General features: G+C 39.7%; 1 protein-coding gene across 1 annotated transcript in view; it reads right to left on the reverse strand.

Moving 5' to 3' along the window:
* Positions 1-16,149, reverse strand: part of DSCAM (DS cell adhesion molecule) — a 404,908-nt gene that overhangs the window by 352,557 nt on the left and 36,202 nt on the right.

Here is a 16,149-nt window from a genome sequence, read left to right on the forward strand (position 1 = left end):
GAGCTTCTGATGTGGGATATTTCCCCAGCTAAACCATATCAGCATAGAGCTCACACAGGGAAACGAATGTTACCATTACACTACCGCATCAGATTTTTCTAGTGTCTTATTTCATAATTTGCACCTGTGGTGTCTTCCTGCTTCCCAATATCCCAAAAAGACAGCAAATGGCTAAAGGTTTGCTACAAGAGCCTAGCTCATCAGTTTTCAATGTTTGCCCGTTTGTGAACCCCTAAATATCCCCCAGTAAAACTGTGGATCCCATGCTGTGAATTTCAGTCTACTGGCTAGTAAGTCTGCCTTGCTTTGCTGTCCTGCTCAGATCCCTCTGAGGTGTGATCCCAGAAACTGCTAGGTTGACAGCTCTGTCGTTCAGCTTTCTGAAGCTTCCTCAGTCTTCTTGCTATTCTCATTCTGTATGTTCTACCATTATTTTTAAAAATCAAAAGCACATACAATAACAGTATCTCCAGGCTTTTGAAAATGAGCAAACCAGGCCTGTTCTCTGTCCTTCACCTCTCACATTGAACTGTCCACAAACAAGGTAATTCAACCCTCACAGACTTCAAAGCCCTGGTGGTGGGATGGATTCCGAGACCTGCCAGAGGCAAAGGTGGCACAGGATAGTGTGGCTATATCTCTGTCACCGCAGGCATAGCCTGGCTTTAACAGAGTTAGCCTCGGGAGAGCAGATAAAGGTGGCTTAGCTATCTCAGTTCTAAAGAGCAGGCTGAAGCATAGACATACCCTCATCTGACCCACTTTGAGATAATCAGATAAAGAAAAAGCACAAAGTGAAGCAAGTATTACTAACTCATGGCTATCGTAACCTTTGTTTCCTCATTGGAATTACTTTCCTTCACCTACCATCCATTTCAGAACATTCTTTAATCTTCTTTAAATTAGAAATTAAAATGTAGGCTTGAAAAAAAGAAAGGAAAAAAAAAAGAGAGAGGTGATAATTCCACTGAGAGACAAATCTTCAGCTGATATAACCAGGCGCTGTTTTCTGTCAGCCAATGATCTGACCTGTGAGGCCAAAACTGAAAAGATGCTCTTACCAGAGGGGTTAATTCAGACAAGTCTTTTAAAATGCAAATTTTCTGCTTTTTGCTTTTCTTGATTTCAAGCACAGCAAAGCAAGGGCTGTAATTAGAGAATGGGTAGTCGGCACTGTTCACCAGTTGTGCGTAAGCTTTAAACTAATAACTCAGCAATTAGAAGAAAAATGAGCAGTAATTACACACATTTTACTCACTGCTAGACAGATGGAACATTTTCTGCTCGTTATTGGCAAACTGTCACTGCGTTTATTTCATTTTTAGTGTTTACTGTTTGTTGTAGTTTGATTAGGAATAATTACAGGCTAGGAAAAATATGAAAGAAATGAACAGCCTTTTCATTTTTACATCTTTAAAGCAATACAGCCATTTCTTCCCCCAGTTTCTCCAAGATGAACAGATCCTCTTTTTAAACCTTTTTGAAATCAGGCTGCACCCTACAGAGCTTGGTGAGAAAGCAGGGTAAGAAAGCCACCTTCTCCAGAACGGCTGGCTCAAACGCTGATCGGCTCACAATCAGCTTCCCTAGTGGGCACTGCTCCATATTGCTAAGCTATTGCACAAATTGGTTTATATTTATTGCAGCTACTAGGCTTTAGTCAAAAGCAACATCTGAACCGGATCACAGCCCACAGGGCGGGAGCTGCAGAGAACCATCAGTGCTTTTACCTCAGGTAACACAAGAGGCTGAGGGCAAGACCTTCTTTATGCCAAGTTGTTGGAGTTTGCTTCCCTGTCCCCTCTCATCTAATTCTGGACTTCTAAGCCTTTATGTTACACAAATCGTGCCTTACTCCCAACCTTTGGGGATAGTGTGGGGGAAGGGAGCGGATGGGTGTCATCTGTGGACAGGCTGAGCTGCAGAGCAAAGTATCCAGGGTGGAAACCAGGCACTTGGAGAGATTCTTAAGTGTTGTTATCCCTGGTGCAAAGCATCAACTTCCTATTCGAATTCTGTTACTGAGAAGATTTTTCTAAGACCTTAACTGAAACACATACAGAAAACCACACTGAAGCGTTCAGGTCACAACTCGCTTGCCTTCTCACATAGTCCCAGCATCACTGAGACGCTTGCAAAGTCCTTGCCTGCCCTGCACCAGTCTCCTGGATATTGCTAATAATGATGGCTTTTTTATAGAGTAGTGGATGGGGAAAAAAAGCGATACAAATGTTCGTATCAATATATCCTTCTGACATTATAGACTTAAAGCTTCTTGTGCCAGGGAGTATGAGGTAGATCTAGCCTGCTTTGCCTCAGTAATGTATTCAGTGATTTAATAGGTCTAAAAGCCACAGTCCAAACAACCACTTATGTGAAGACATCCTCTGTTTCCCTTCAACTATTTCCAGCACAATTTCCTTCATCAGCCTTGTAACCACACCTTCCTTCTTTACATTTTTTTTTTTCAACTAAAGGGTTCAACTGAAGATAAAGTGTCAAAGCACTGAACCTGAAAAAGAGGCTGATGAATTTTCCAGCAATTAGCATGGGATTTCAATATTGGGGATGAGGTACATCAGTGATAAACTGATTGAAATTCATTGGTAATGACACATACTGTACACAGTTGAAAGAATTACGATGCTCATGAAGTCCTGAGAGAATGTGAACTAGTCCCATTACAAAATATGGCTGCTAACTTTACATGAACCAGCAGTGGATAATATCCCATTTACTTTAGACATGTAATGTCTTGGAAAAGTTTCCTCTCTTTATGGCAGCATCTTTAAGCAACAAAATTTCAGCATGTGTAGTAAATCCAGTATTAGCCAGGTGGCATGGACAACCTTATAGCTGGGAAGGATTTCCTACTGCCAGCCCTTTTGTCTGGCACAAAGGTGCCAGGCACTGTATCTACCTCTCCCTTTCACAATACATAGCCAGTGGTTTTCTCAGCAACTGAGAAAGTAAGAGGGTTCCCTATCATGCCACAGGAGTACACTGAACATGAATAAATTCTACAGCATGTGGCATCACATAAAGGAGCATATGCAAGGCCTGAAACATATGGTCACCTTGAGGCAGGTTTCCCCAAAAAGAGTAAGATCAGCTTTGAATGTATATGATTTTTAAGTCTTGTCTCTTCTGAGTACCCATTAATTATATCTTCAAGTCTTTCTCCAGAGTAATGAGCACTGGATACATAGCTTCTTCTATACTGCCATCTGAAAGACCAGAGACTCTAAAAACGCTAGAGGCAAAAATGGTAAGGAAAAAAAAAGCCAATACTGCATGATTTGTAATGTCACTACAGCAACGAGGCAGAGCCGTAGCTGGCTGTAGCAGGAGAAAGCAACAAAATAGTAATGGCGAAGAAATGAAGAGCATGAAAAAACAGCTGAAAGAGCAAAGCCTGTGCAATAACAGAGGATTTCAAATGATAGAGTAAGATCATAACTGCAAGGCACTGGCACCTTCATGTATTTAGGGAAGTGCTATGTATGCAGCTATTATGGAAATTTCTAAAAAAAAAAAAAAAAAAAAAGAAGAGCGTAGCATCAAGGTTATATTTATTCAGTCTTATGATGGAAAGCTATTTTAACCAGGTGGGGAACTGGAAGCTAGCTGTCCCTTATTTCTGCCATTAGAACTAATGTGATCCAAGGGAGCTGAGACACTACATCAAGTCAAGCTTCTGCCCAGCAAACAGCAACTGGAAATTGTCCTTGCAGTATTATTCACTACTTGAACACTTGGGAGCACACTTCTGCCAACCACAAGGTATAACATCAAGGTCAGGGCACTGTATTTTTTTTATACTAAATTCATAATAAATGCAGATGATATTCCACTTTAGCTGTGCTCTAAAAGGAATAAAATAAAACCACTAGCAGTTTCACTATTCTCATTTTCAATAAAATTTGGAAAAAAACATTTCCCTCACAGTAACAGAAGAAAAAGAATTTCTGTCTAATTGTAAAGCTGTGCTCTTAATGATATTTAATTACACACGCTTAATTACACCTGGCACTCTCCATCTTTGGCTCCTAAGTATTTTCCTAGTCAGATGATTAATGTGCATATAAGCGTGGAAAATTTCAAAGCTAGAGCTTTGCGAGTTGCTTAACCTTGGTACTAATGTACGGCAAACCCAAGCATCTGTACATCTCTACCTGGGCTTCATTTGTTTATTGTACTGTATCAATACAATGGTATGCTGATAACACATATAAATTATACAGAGCAGTAAAAATAGCTCTAATTACTTTTGTGTCCTGTGACATTTTCTTCAAGTTTTGGGGCTTTTTTTCCCTAATTAAAGTTTTGCACCAGGACTCCAAGTTGAAGCACATATTTCAGACTGTTAAATTGGGTCTACACTGGGACAGTTTAATAAAAATAGCAATTTTTATAAACATGCTATAATAATTGAGTGCTATAAATAGCATTCAATAAACCTCAGTAAACCTCAAATAAGTATGACAGACTTCTTGTTAGCTAGCAGACCCCAAAGATACCTCTCTTATCTGTGTTTTCAGATTATGACCCTCTAACTTCTATTCTGCTCCAATATGTAGTGTTTTTGCAAAGGAAGATGCTCAGAGCATCAGAACTGTGTTTCATCAGGCTCTCCACAGGAGCCTGCATTATTAATTACATGCTTTATAACGTTTGAATTGTATTCCTGGATAGTTTTCAGTGCAATTTTTAGAATATCCTGCTTATCTTCTGGAGGATAAACTTGAATTTTAGAAGCCCATAAGGAGTGACCTGTTTTGACCTGAGGTTTTTTGTTTTAAAGATAGCACTAGCGGGATGGAAACGTTGATATATATAAAAGGCAAAGGCAACAATAAGACGGTCTTAGTAAAAGATTTTGCAGCAATAGCACTGGGCCATGTAACAGAAAGTTGAAATTTGATTCTAGAGTAAGGATTTTGTTTGAGTTGCATGAGATTTGTGATGCTCAATTATTGCATCTGGGTTGCGTGAGATAAAATGAAATCTACATTATAGTGTTGTAGTTCACCAAATAACATACTGTGTTTTTATAGAGATAATTTTTTGTATGTTTTGAAACAAAAAGGTACCTAAAACTACTTTGTTCCACTTCCATCCCGTCTACACCTGTAGCAGCAGTCATAGAATCCCACTGGCTAGAATAAAAACCAACCAAACAAACAAACACAAACCCAGCTGACATAATCTGTTCGATAAATAAATGATCTTGTAAATAAGCAGCCACCATCTGATTCCTTCACAAGAATTTCGATGACATGCAATGGTTTTCAGCTTACAAAATGAAAACCCCCTCAACTTCCACGTTCATTACGAAAATTAGAGACACAGTTTATAGCCATACCACTACAAACAGTACTACAAGTCAAACAACCTTTGAGAAACCAAAATTATTCCTTGGCAAATAGACTGCAAATTATGGCACACAAATTGAAACCTTAGGTTATCATGCAAAGCAAGGGTTTTTTTTATTTTAAACACAAGAAATGCAAAACCAAAGCTAATGCATGGATAAATTATAAATGAGAATATACAGTTAAAAACCTGGCTTACAATAAAATAGAATCCTTTGCTAGATGTTTAATGATAGCTTATTTAGACACCATTTTAAGATAGTTTAGTTCACCTTTTCTGATTAAAACATTTATACAGATACAGAATTTATAAAACCTAAATCCAGCCAACCTAATCCAAACTATCAAAAAGTGACTGCTTATCTCAATTCCAAACATGTGAAAAAGTGCTTTAAATAACATGAAAACTTGAATGAATAGCAGTTTGTTAGGGAGAAAAGTAGAACTGGAGAAAACGGGAGGTTATCAACCAAGTAACATTTACAATAAGGTTTGCTTTAGCAGAAGCACAGCACAGTTAAATTTCCCTTCACTCTTCTAAAAGCAAAACTTACATGGGCTCAGCACAAGTATTTATGAACCAGTTCTTGCTGACTGTGCTAGAACACCAACTTCTTTGCTGAGCAAACTAAACAAATTGTTCCTCCAATATTAAAGCATATATTCCCTTCCCCAGTTCTGACTCAGCTTTGAGTGAAACATTTTTTCCAATGATTAAAGAGATAGATGACCTATGTAATTTTACTGCCAACTTCTCTTCTTTCAAGATTGATCCAAGGTAACACCATTATTTGTTTTATTAATGTGCTTTGTCAACTTCAATTATTAACCATTATCCATGAAGACTGTGTGCTAAAGGTATTCAAGTTTTCCTCTTAAAATTATGTGAGTGAGAGAAAAAGCACCCTACAGATACTTGTGAATTCAGTAAATGAAGGTGATTATTAAAAACTTCTGGTAGACCCGGTAGATTCCCTTATGACTTTCCTGGGTGCCAAGATACTTCTGGTTGGTGGGATTTGCTTAGCTTCATCCTGTTTATGTGACTTAGGGTTACTGGTGGATGAAAAATAGGACATGAGCTGGCAATGTGTGCTTCCAGACCAAAAAGCCAATTGTATCCTGGACTTCATAAAAAGAAGTGTGGCCTGCAGGTCATGGGAGGTGATTCCACCCCTCTACTCCACTCGAGACATCATTCTGGATTATTGCATTGAGCTCTGTGGTCCCCAGTTCAAGAAAGGCATGGACCTGTTGGAAGGGGTCCAGAGGAGGGCCACAAAGATGCTCTGAGGACTGGAACACCTCTCCTATGAGGAAAGGCTGAGAGAGCTGGGGTTGTTCAGCCCGGAGAAGAAAAGGTTCCAGGGAGACCTTATTGCGGCCTTTCAGTACTTAAAGGGGGGCTTGTAGGAAAGATGGAGAGAGGCTTTTTAGCAGGGCCTGTAGCAATGGGACAAGGGGTAATGGTTTTAAACTAAAAGAGGGTAGATTTAGCCTAAATATAAGGAAGACTTTTTTTACTATGAGAGTGGTGAAACACTGGAACAGGTTTCCCAGAGACATGGTCAATGCCCCATCCCTGGAAACATTCAAGGTCCGGCTGGATGGGGCTCTGAGCAACCTGATCTAGTTGAAGATGGCCCTGCTCACTATAGGGGGGTGTGGACTATATGATCTTTAAGGGTCCCTTCCAACACAACCAACATTTAATTACCAACAATATCAAAGAATAGAAATCCTTTTTGAAGAAATTAATTACTCCTCAAAGATCTGGACAATGCTCTGGTATGACTTACTGGTTGAGGAGACTGTCATTCTTTTAAATTCATTTCTCCCATTTTATGCTGAGGGATTAAAGTTAAGAAGGATCTGAGGGCTGGAGCACTTCTCCTATGAGGACAGGCTGAGAGAGTTGGGCTTGTTCAGCTTGGAGAACAGAAGGCTGTGGGGAGACCTGATTGCGGCCTTTCAGTACCTAAAGGGGGCCTATAGGAAAGATGGGGAAAATTTTCTTAGTAGGGCCACCTGTGACAGGACAAGGGGTAATGGCTTTAAACTAAAACAGGGTAGGTTTAGACTAGATGTAAGGAAGAAATTCTTTACAATGAGGGCGGTAAAACACTGGAACAGGTTGCCCAGAGAAGTAGTGGAGGCCCCATCCCTGGAAACATTCAAGGCCAGGTTAGATGGGGCTCTGAGCAACCTGATCTAGTTAGCAGTGTCCCTGCTCACTGCAGGGCGGTTGGACTAGATGACCCCTAGGGGTCTCTTCCAACCCAAAACATTCTATGATTCTATAAGGATGTTTCTTCTCGGAACCTGTACATAATTGCTAGTACTACAATGAGCTATTCAGCTTTGCTTCACAGACAAAATAGGGTTGTTGCCACTAGTCTTAACTTTCAAATTCTGTTGATCACCCCAACTAAAAGCCCTTGCCCTAAATATTTCAACATGCAGTTAAGAAGGTTCTTTGTAAAGGGTTTCAACAACTTTACGCTCAGCCTGTGCTGTACATGTGTCTGTAGCAGTTCTTGGCTGAAGTGGACAGTTGAGCCCTGTTTGCCACTCCAGATGGATATTTCTTTTTTCTTTTTTTTTTCTTTTTTTCCCCTCAAGGAATCCAACTGATTTCAGTTGAAGTGTATGTATGAACGAAGCACAGAGAGTTTCCAGGGTTCAAGTGTAAGTGACCTACTTGTGAATCAATAGCAGTGTTTAACTAACAAAAATAGGATGGAATTATGTCTCCACTGAAGTCAAAGGACATTTATAACTCGCTTCCATCTCCACTCAGAAAGAAAAGGCACTCACCTGCCCTACTAAGCTGATATAACTCCTTTTCCCTCGTACGTCCTCATTTAATTTTTCTCTCTTACACTACATAGAGAAACACTAGGGTTTGGATGTTCCCATGGTCCCTTCTCTTGAGGACTGACCATTGCAGACCTTCACTCTGAAGAAAGAGCAGGAGAGGACACTTCTAACTCCTACACCCACTTGCTGTCTTGACTAGTCATACTGAACCCAAGTCAATTACTTAGCACAGCCTCATCAGTGGGCTCCAGTTTGTATTACCAAGAGGAGCCAAAGGAAAATCTTTACCAGCCTGTTCTACAGATTCTTTAGAAAATGCACATTTAGAAATGCACAGTTAAGTGAAGCCAAAAGGAAAAGCAAACAAAAAAATTTTAATTTTACAGAGACTAAGTTACGACTGTGGGAGAAGCAAGGTTAGCAAAGGAAAGCTGTCTTTTTAACTCCAATTTTTTTTTAATATGAGAAGAGTTTCTGATAGAGTTGACAAATGTAAAACAGATGTTCTCCAAGTATAACCACTTAATGGCCTTTCCTTCATAAAGAATTAATATGCTTCCTTCCCTTGTCTGTTTTAACATTTTCTCACCTTTTTGTCTTCCACCTAGACTTTTGGTAATGGTGAAGAACAATGAGGTCCTAAACAGTGGCAAAGACAGCAGCAAATGTGTTTGCTTTTATGGCCTGCAAAAATTGATGCATTGGTAAATTTTGAAACAGGTACAGGTTATGCTAATAGGTGTCACACAATAAGAATGGGAAGAAGGAAATTTTACTCCAAAAAAATAATAAAAGAGAGAGAATTTTACCAGCAAGACAACTGGATGAAGGTGAACATTAAATTGAACGGATGCTGCCTTGCCAACTGACTCTTGTAATAGCTGCTCTAAACCAGACACCAGTATAACAGCTAATATAAAGTTATTGATGTTACTAATTGTACTGTGTCACATATTGTACCATTTTTCTGTCAGGTTCCTGAAAAAATTTTTGACAAATACAGTACTTAAACTTTTCAGCCAGCTAGTAGCATTTTAACATGCCATTCTCTGGAAAAATTGTCAAAATCTAAGGTATTTTGAAAAACTTGCTTCATTATGAACTAGTCCACTGCCACACACGAGAGTGTTTCATTCCCCTGTCTGCTATCAGAAAAGAAAAAGAAATAATTAGACATAGGGAAAAAATGTAGAACAGAGGCGTTTTTCATTCCGCTTACCGGTAGCTAGCACCTGCATGACAGAAACAGACAGAAACCCCAAAGAGAAATCAGCCACATGGTGGTGGCCAACACATTCAGACACATTATCTTATTTTGCACCTAGAGATACAGGCTGGCATCCAGCAAGGTTTTCAAAATAGCTGGAGGGCAGTTAGACACTTGTGTCCCATTTATTTAACTGTCTACCTAAAGGTCATAGAGAAGACCAGTGGAAAATTTGGGAACGGAACTCAGATTTTGTGAGTTGATCTGAACCAGACCATAACTCCTTGTACATTTTCCCTGCGATCAGCATTTCACACTATTCACTGCTATGAAATATAGCTGAGTATTAAAGGTCATTTTATTTTTTTTGATGGGATTATAAGCAGAAGTGTTCTTAGATAAAGAAAAACAACTAGCTACTTTTGCCCTGCAGTACAAAAAGCAACCTGAGAAGAGAGCTTTCTGGCATGATTAAATAAAATAAGGTCCTTTGTAAAAGATGCAACTTCTCTTCCAGAAAGGGCTGAAGACTGTTTCTGCTGATTCATTTGCTGCCTATCAAAACTGAATTATGAGCCCTGTCTCAGAAAAGAAAAAGAAATTATCATCAGATGTTTCTTCATGGAAATTTTTTCATGAAAATATATATATATTTGACTCATTTGCTCTTCAAGGTTAAAACAGAATAATTGTGGGTGAACATGTAACTTCCCTAGCAAGTACAAACAGAATTCTAGTCACACCTTCTGTGCAAAAGAGTTGGAAGGCAAAGGCAGAGTCATGCTCAAATTTAGATCTAATCTTTGATTTCATAGTGTCCTTCTCTAAATAGGAATGCATTAGAAATGTTCACAGCCACAGCTTCTGTTGGCTGACTTCACAGCTTTGTTGCTAAAACTCATCCATACAAGCACCTTACCACTGACTGACTATCACAGAAGTGCTTGTTTGGGGGGCTAAGGAGAAAAATAACAAAGATGCTTCTACATAGGTTATGTTGCTTGAAATTGATTTTGTAAGGTTGCAGTGGAAAAAGAAAAAAAAAATAATTATGGCAACAAAATCTGGTAGCACAGACCAGATCTAAAGCAGATAAAGAAGGGAGTTATCACAACTTTTTTAGACTTTAACAGAAAAATGAAAGCAAGGTGGTATTCTTGAATCAGCAAAGCCATACACTAGCTATTTATCTGTTATTTCTGAATGGCTCATAGCATTCTCTATCCAACATTTGGAAATTGGTATGTTAATGTCTTACCTGGTAAATATGGCATGTCTGGTCATAAGATGGTATAATTTTAATTAGTCAAGGTAAATACAAATATGTGCCTGAAGAAGCTTAATGATAGCCAAACTAAACAAAGTCCATTTTAAAGGTCAAAATGTATTTCATATTTTACACAGGGCTGTGGATAAGTAGAAAGGTTGATATTAGACAAAGATGCAAAACTGGGAAAGGATTCTTAGCTTCAGAGGTAATGGGTGCCTGGGAAATTGAACACAGAAGACTAGATTATATAGCTTAGGACTCAGCTGAGCAGTCCAAAGAATTGGAAAATTTCTTTCTTTCGATTATTGATGTACATGGCTGATTTAATAAAAAGAATCTGGGTGATGCATAGAATTGGAACCTCCATGTACTCCCTACCCAGTACAGAATAAATCAGCTTTCAAATATACTTCATATGGAAAGAGTTGAGTAAGATGGACAGGGTTAACTGGGGGAAAAAAAAGCTGACTAACAGGTAAATAATGTGCACTGACTGAACTGATAGTAGAAAATAAGAGTGGTGTGGATTTATGGGTGAATTTATGTAAGCATTTGTGAAGAAGTGAGAGTGAATCTGGTTGACTTCCCGGAAATACCAAAGTACAAATAGGAGATCTGTTAAACTAGTTTACTAACACTAATATCCCATCAGGGAAAATTATTTGTGATACCATTATCCAGGCACAGGAAAACGAAAAATAGAAAGGACCAAGTACTACATACATATACATAGGGACAGCCAAGGCACTACCTCTACAAGATGTTCCAAAATTTTACCTGACAGAGTCAACCCTCTCTGCACCCTCCTGACATATCTTCCCAAGAGTCCCAAATCACACCCTTCACCCAGTGCACCTTACCTCTTTCCCACTGCACACCAACACTGCATCACTCCAAAGCAGGACCTCAGCCCCAGGACCCTCTCTCCCACCTGCCCATTATGGAGCCAAGGACCCCTGCCCTCCCTCCCTTGGGCTCTTCTTTCACCCTTTGCCATTGTAAAATCACCTCAGTGCCAGCCTCCCAACAGGAGCAGAGGGGAGCCACACGCTAACCACTATCCCACATTTCAGTGGCCCGTGAGCCATGCTCCCCACCTATGTCCCACCCAGGGTGCCTGGAATAATACAGCTCCCCCTGGAAGCAGTGACAAAGTTCATTGTCTTGGATGATAAAGAACCAGCCTTATGAAGCTCTATTTGCATTAACAACTCAGCATGTATCAGTTGTTTCTAGAAGGACACAGGCGCTTATTCCTGTACTGCTTTTGGCTGCAGTAAAATTAATTTTTTTCACAGTAGCTAGTATGGGGCTATGTTTTGGATTTGTGCTGAAAAAAGTGTTGATAATACAGGGATGGTTTCGTTACTGCTGAGCAGTGCTTACACAGAGTCAAGGCCTTTGCTGCTCCTCACCCCACCCCACCAGCAAGGGGGTTGGGGGTGCACATGGAGTTGGGAGAGGGCACAGCCGGGACAGCTGACCCCAGCTGACCAAAAGCTTATTCCACACCATATGATATCATGCTCAGTATATAAAGCTGGGGGAAGAAGAAGGAATCGGGGCAGGGGATGTTCAGAGTGATGGCGTTTGTCTTCCCAAGTCACTGTTACGCGTGATGGAGCCCTGCTCTCCTGGGGATGGCTGAGCAGGAGTGAGTGAGCGCCTGGGTGGGGCTTCGTTGCCAGCTGGGGTTAAACCACCACAATTCCCTATAATAAAGTCTAAGGAAAGTGAGGTATACCTGAAGCAACTATAAATACTGCAAAAGTCTTCACCTCCTTGTGTCAGATGCTACATCTTCAAACAAGCGCATTTTGTTCAGGCAGTTGCTTTTAGCCAAGCTTTTTCAAGACCATCAGACCTTTTCTATCCACATTATATCTTACCAAGAACAGTGTAATTCTTCAGATAGAGTTATGGTTCCAGTGGTGGCCATCTGAAGAACAAGTGAAGTTATCATTTAAGCCTATCAATGAAATGCTACTGAATCCCCACCAGCACAGAGCTTACATTTTATACTTTTATTTAAGCTATTATATGAGAACATCTGCAGGCAGTTCAGGGACAAAAGTTTAAATATGGTTCTATAAGCAAATCTAAATCTCATATCACTTCAGTGACCTCATGTATTTAATTGGTAATGCAATGACAAAAAAACTTTGGACAATGCATATAAACTATGATTTCCAGCAAAGAATGAGGATCCATTTTGTTTAGACACTGTGCAGCCTTTGTAGATTTTTAAGAAGTAATTATGCATTCCCAGCACTGAGAAGTGCAAAATGTTCTTTAATGCACTTCAGAGATTTTTTTAGGGTTGTAACCAGATCATAGGAGTTATTTAATTTCAAAGTCCATGGCAATGTGTTGAGAAAGTGTCAGAGTGGAGATATGGTTAGGAATGAACCGAAAGGAAAACTGCTTTTTGCTGCCTGATCAGAGGTATTGCAGAATGTCTATAAAAGCTCTCTAGTCCTATCCACACAGATTTCAAAGACATTGGAAAATTCCACAAGAATAAGATCTGCTTTTGGTCTAAGTCTTATTTTTAGAAAATCTAAGCTCTCTCCATGCTATATGAAGCCTTCTCACCCAACTCTTCCATTTTGATGGATGTATTTAGGTCTATGTGACTAAACTTTGCCCCTTTCCATCCAGGGAAGAAGGAAAATAACATCACTTATGTACCCGAGGTGACACAGACTGTCACATTCACATATCAAGTCCTGTAATAGAACTCAGTGCACATTTTCATGCTGAGTTTAATAAATATCGTGAAACCAGGAAAGTTCTGGACATAAACTACTACATTGGCCTAAATGGTAAGCCTGAACAACAAAATCCCTTCAAATAATTCTGTCAAAATTCTAGTACTGCAATTTCTAGCAATCACTTTTAAATTTAGTTCCATATTCTTTTCAGGTAAAATGTCTGCTTTGTTTAAGCCCTCACCCCATACCTGCAACATAGGGAAAATATGTTCATTAAGCTGTACATTCATAAGCTCAGAAGCTATGAAGTCCACCTATCATTTTATTTATTTATTTTACTGATACTCTGATCTGCACCCATACTGTCTAAACCAGTTGGATCAAACTCAGGCCACTACGTCATGTCCTCACACTGTTGGTCACCTGCAACCAAGAACCATAATTAATTTTTGCTTTCATTACTTTTTATTTCATTTTTCAGAGGCTTAATTCTACTTGTCCCATTTATCTTCCAATGACACCAGCAGTCCCTTCTGCTCCCAAACCCACTTGATACCACTGCATTTCTATTTTCACAAAGTTTCTAGGCACTCCCTGGTGTGCACTAAGAGCAAAAAGCTATTGTCACTTACTCTATCAGTCACTGGGCTGTCAAACAAGCTGGAGGTGCATTATTTTTTTAATACCTCCTCAATCTGACAAGATTGAACTAAATTGCATTATTATGTACTTCAGCGCAAAAAGACGGCCTGAACAATTCCTGCAGTTTCCTACACACACTTTTTCAGAGAACAGGGCAGTTTATTTTTACAATATCACTACCATCAATTGCCTGTATCTTTCTTCCAGCATGATTGCTTCAGGAAAGCTAATTGTGATATTAAATACGGTCTTTCTGCCTGTCTGTCCTCAGGGTAAAGAAAAATTGAGAATGAAGCATGGTATTACAATCAAGCCTGACAAATGTACAGAGCATGACCTTCTCTGGGCTCTCAGATATTGTGACTTCCCAAGCCAAAGAGAGATATCAAAGTTAAAAGGCAAATATAAGCAGTACAGAATATGCTTGATGTATGATCACAACTCAGTAAAAGAACTTTTTCTTACAATTTTTTTCTGAAAAGAACAAAATTATTACTTTCCCAAGATGGCAAAGTAAATTGGCTGCAGGATTGCAGAATACTTGTATTCTCTAACATTCTGCAGACTTTATTCTGCGATCCAACTTGCATGTTAAATTACTGTCTGAAAGGGATCTTTTCAGAGGTAGGCAGGACTTCTGAAATCCAGTTTGGAATTTACCTTCAGAGGAGCAGAATGAGTGGAAGAATCTCATCTTCACCCCTCCAGAACACTAGAGCACACCACAAGAAGAACTGTTTTTAATATAGCGTGACAGATTGGACAATCTCTTCTCTACAAAACTTCCCTTACAGCTGACATGGATAATATATCAAAACCAGCCCTTGAGAAGTTCTTCACTCTAGGACATAAATAAGGCTATTTCTTTTAAATTAATTTTTTGCACAATTTAGGCATCTTTCCATGCTTGGCCAATGAATAGACAAATGGTTACACAGAAGCAAACATCCTAACCCATGGAGGAAGGTGGGAAGGGTGAGGGGTGTCTCCCAACAAACAAAACATTCACAGAGCATATACACCAACCCATGGGAGGGTGATACAACTATTTCTTTTCTCAATGTGCACTTCTCCTATATTAAACTGATGTTGTATTTTAAGTTTTTGAACAGTTTCTTATTCCATGAAAAAGCCGGCTGCCACGTTCAGTACCCTGGACAACGCCCGCACAACAACAGATTCCTTCTGCATTTTCTTTGAGATACCCGTTGCTCTGAAGAACAGAAACAATCATGTGTCTCAGCACAGCTCATAGCTTTACCCCAGTGATTCAAGTTCATCACTTCTGCTTGCACCAGAGCACATCCTTCTGCAAGTCACTCCACCTTGAGATAAACACTAATTGCTAAAGAACTGTTTTCATTGTTAAAATTTATTCTTACTGTCATCATAACTAGCTTCAGCTTTTGCATTTTATCATCACAGACCTTCCAGACATTGGCAATACCAGCTGTGAACAAATGATTTCTGCCTAGGTAATCAATAAGAAGCTAAAGAGTGAGATCCTTCAGTCTCTCTTTTGGGGATAGGTTTTCCGGAACCCAGATCATTTTCTAAACTCTCTCAGATATCTCATCATTCAGAAGACAGCTGCATGTTTCACCAAAGCTAGAAGCAAAAGCATTATCCTCAATTCTACTTAATATTCACCTAATCCTATGGCAGCCTAACTGTCTCACCACACCAGTGCAGAGCAGGCTGCATGCACACCACCCCAGAGCACCTTCCAAATGAGACTCCATTCCAGCCTATATGCTTGACACACACATCCTTTGCTCCTAAAAGCATGATCTTCAATTCAGCTATGTTGCAGCAGGCAAAGCAGTCAAAGAAGCCTATTTTATTCAGATGAACACAGTTGTTCTGCATAATCTGGATCACCATTGTTACTCCTTCCAAACGTGGTCAGTTCGATGGCTGGTAGCATGGCAAATCCTCACTAGCTTCCATTCATTGGTCCATCCTAAGACACAGAGCAGGGAGCAGACACCTAAGGTCTGCCCCTGCCTGCTTGACCTTTAAGGTTTTCCTCACAGATGAGGGAATATTGCAATACCTATTAACCCTAGTTTGGAGCTAGTGTTTGCTTCCTTTTAGAGTAATGCTTGTGCACAGCATGTC

The sequence above is a fragment of the Egretta garzetta genome, unplaced genomic scaffold, assembly GCF_000687185.1.
Source record: "Egretta garzetta isolate BGI_Z169 unplaced genomic scaffold, ASM68718v1 scaffold45, whole genome shotgun sequence".
Lineage (NCBI taxonomy): Eukaryota > Metazoa > Chordata > Aves > Pelecaniformes > Ardeidae > Egretta > Egretta garzetta.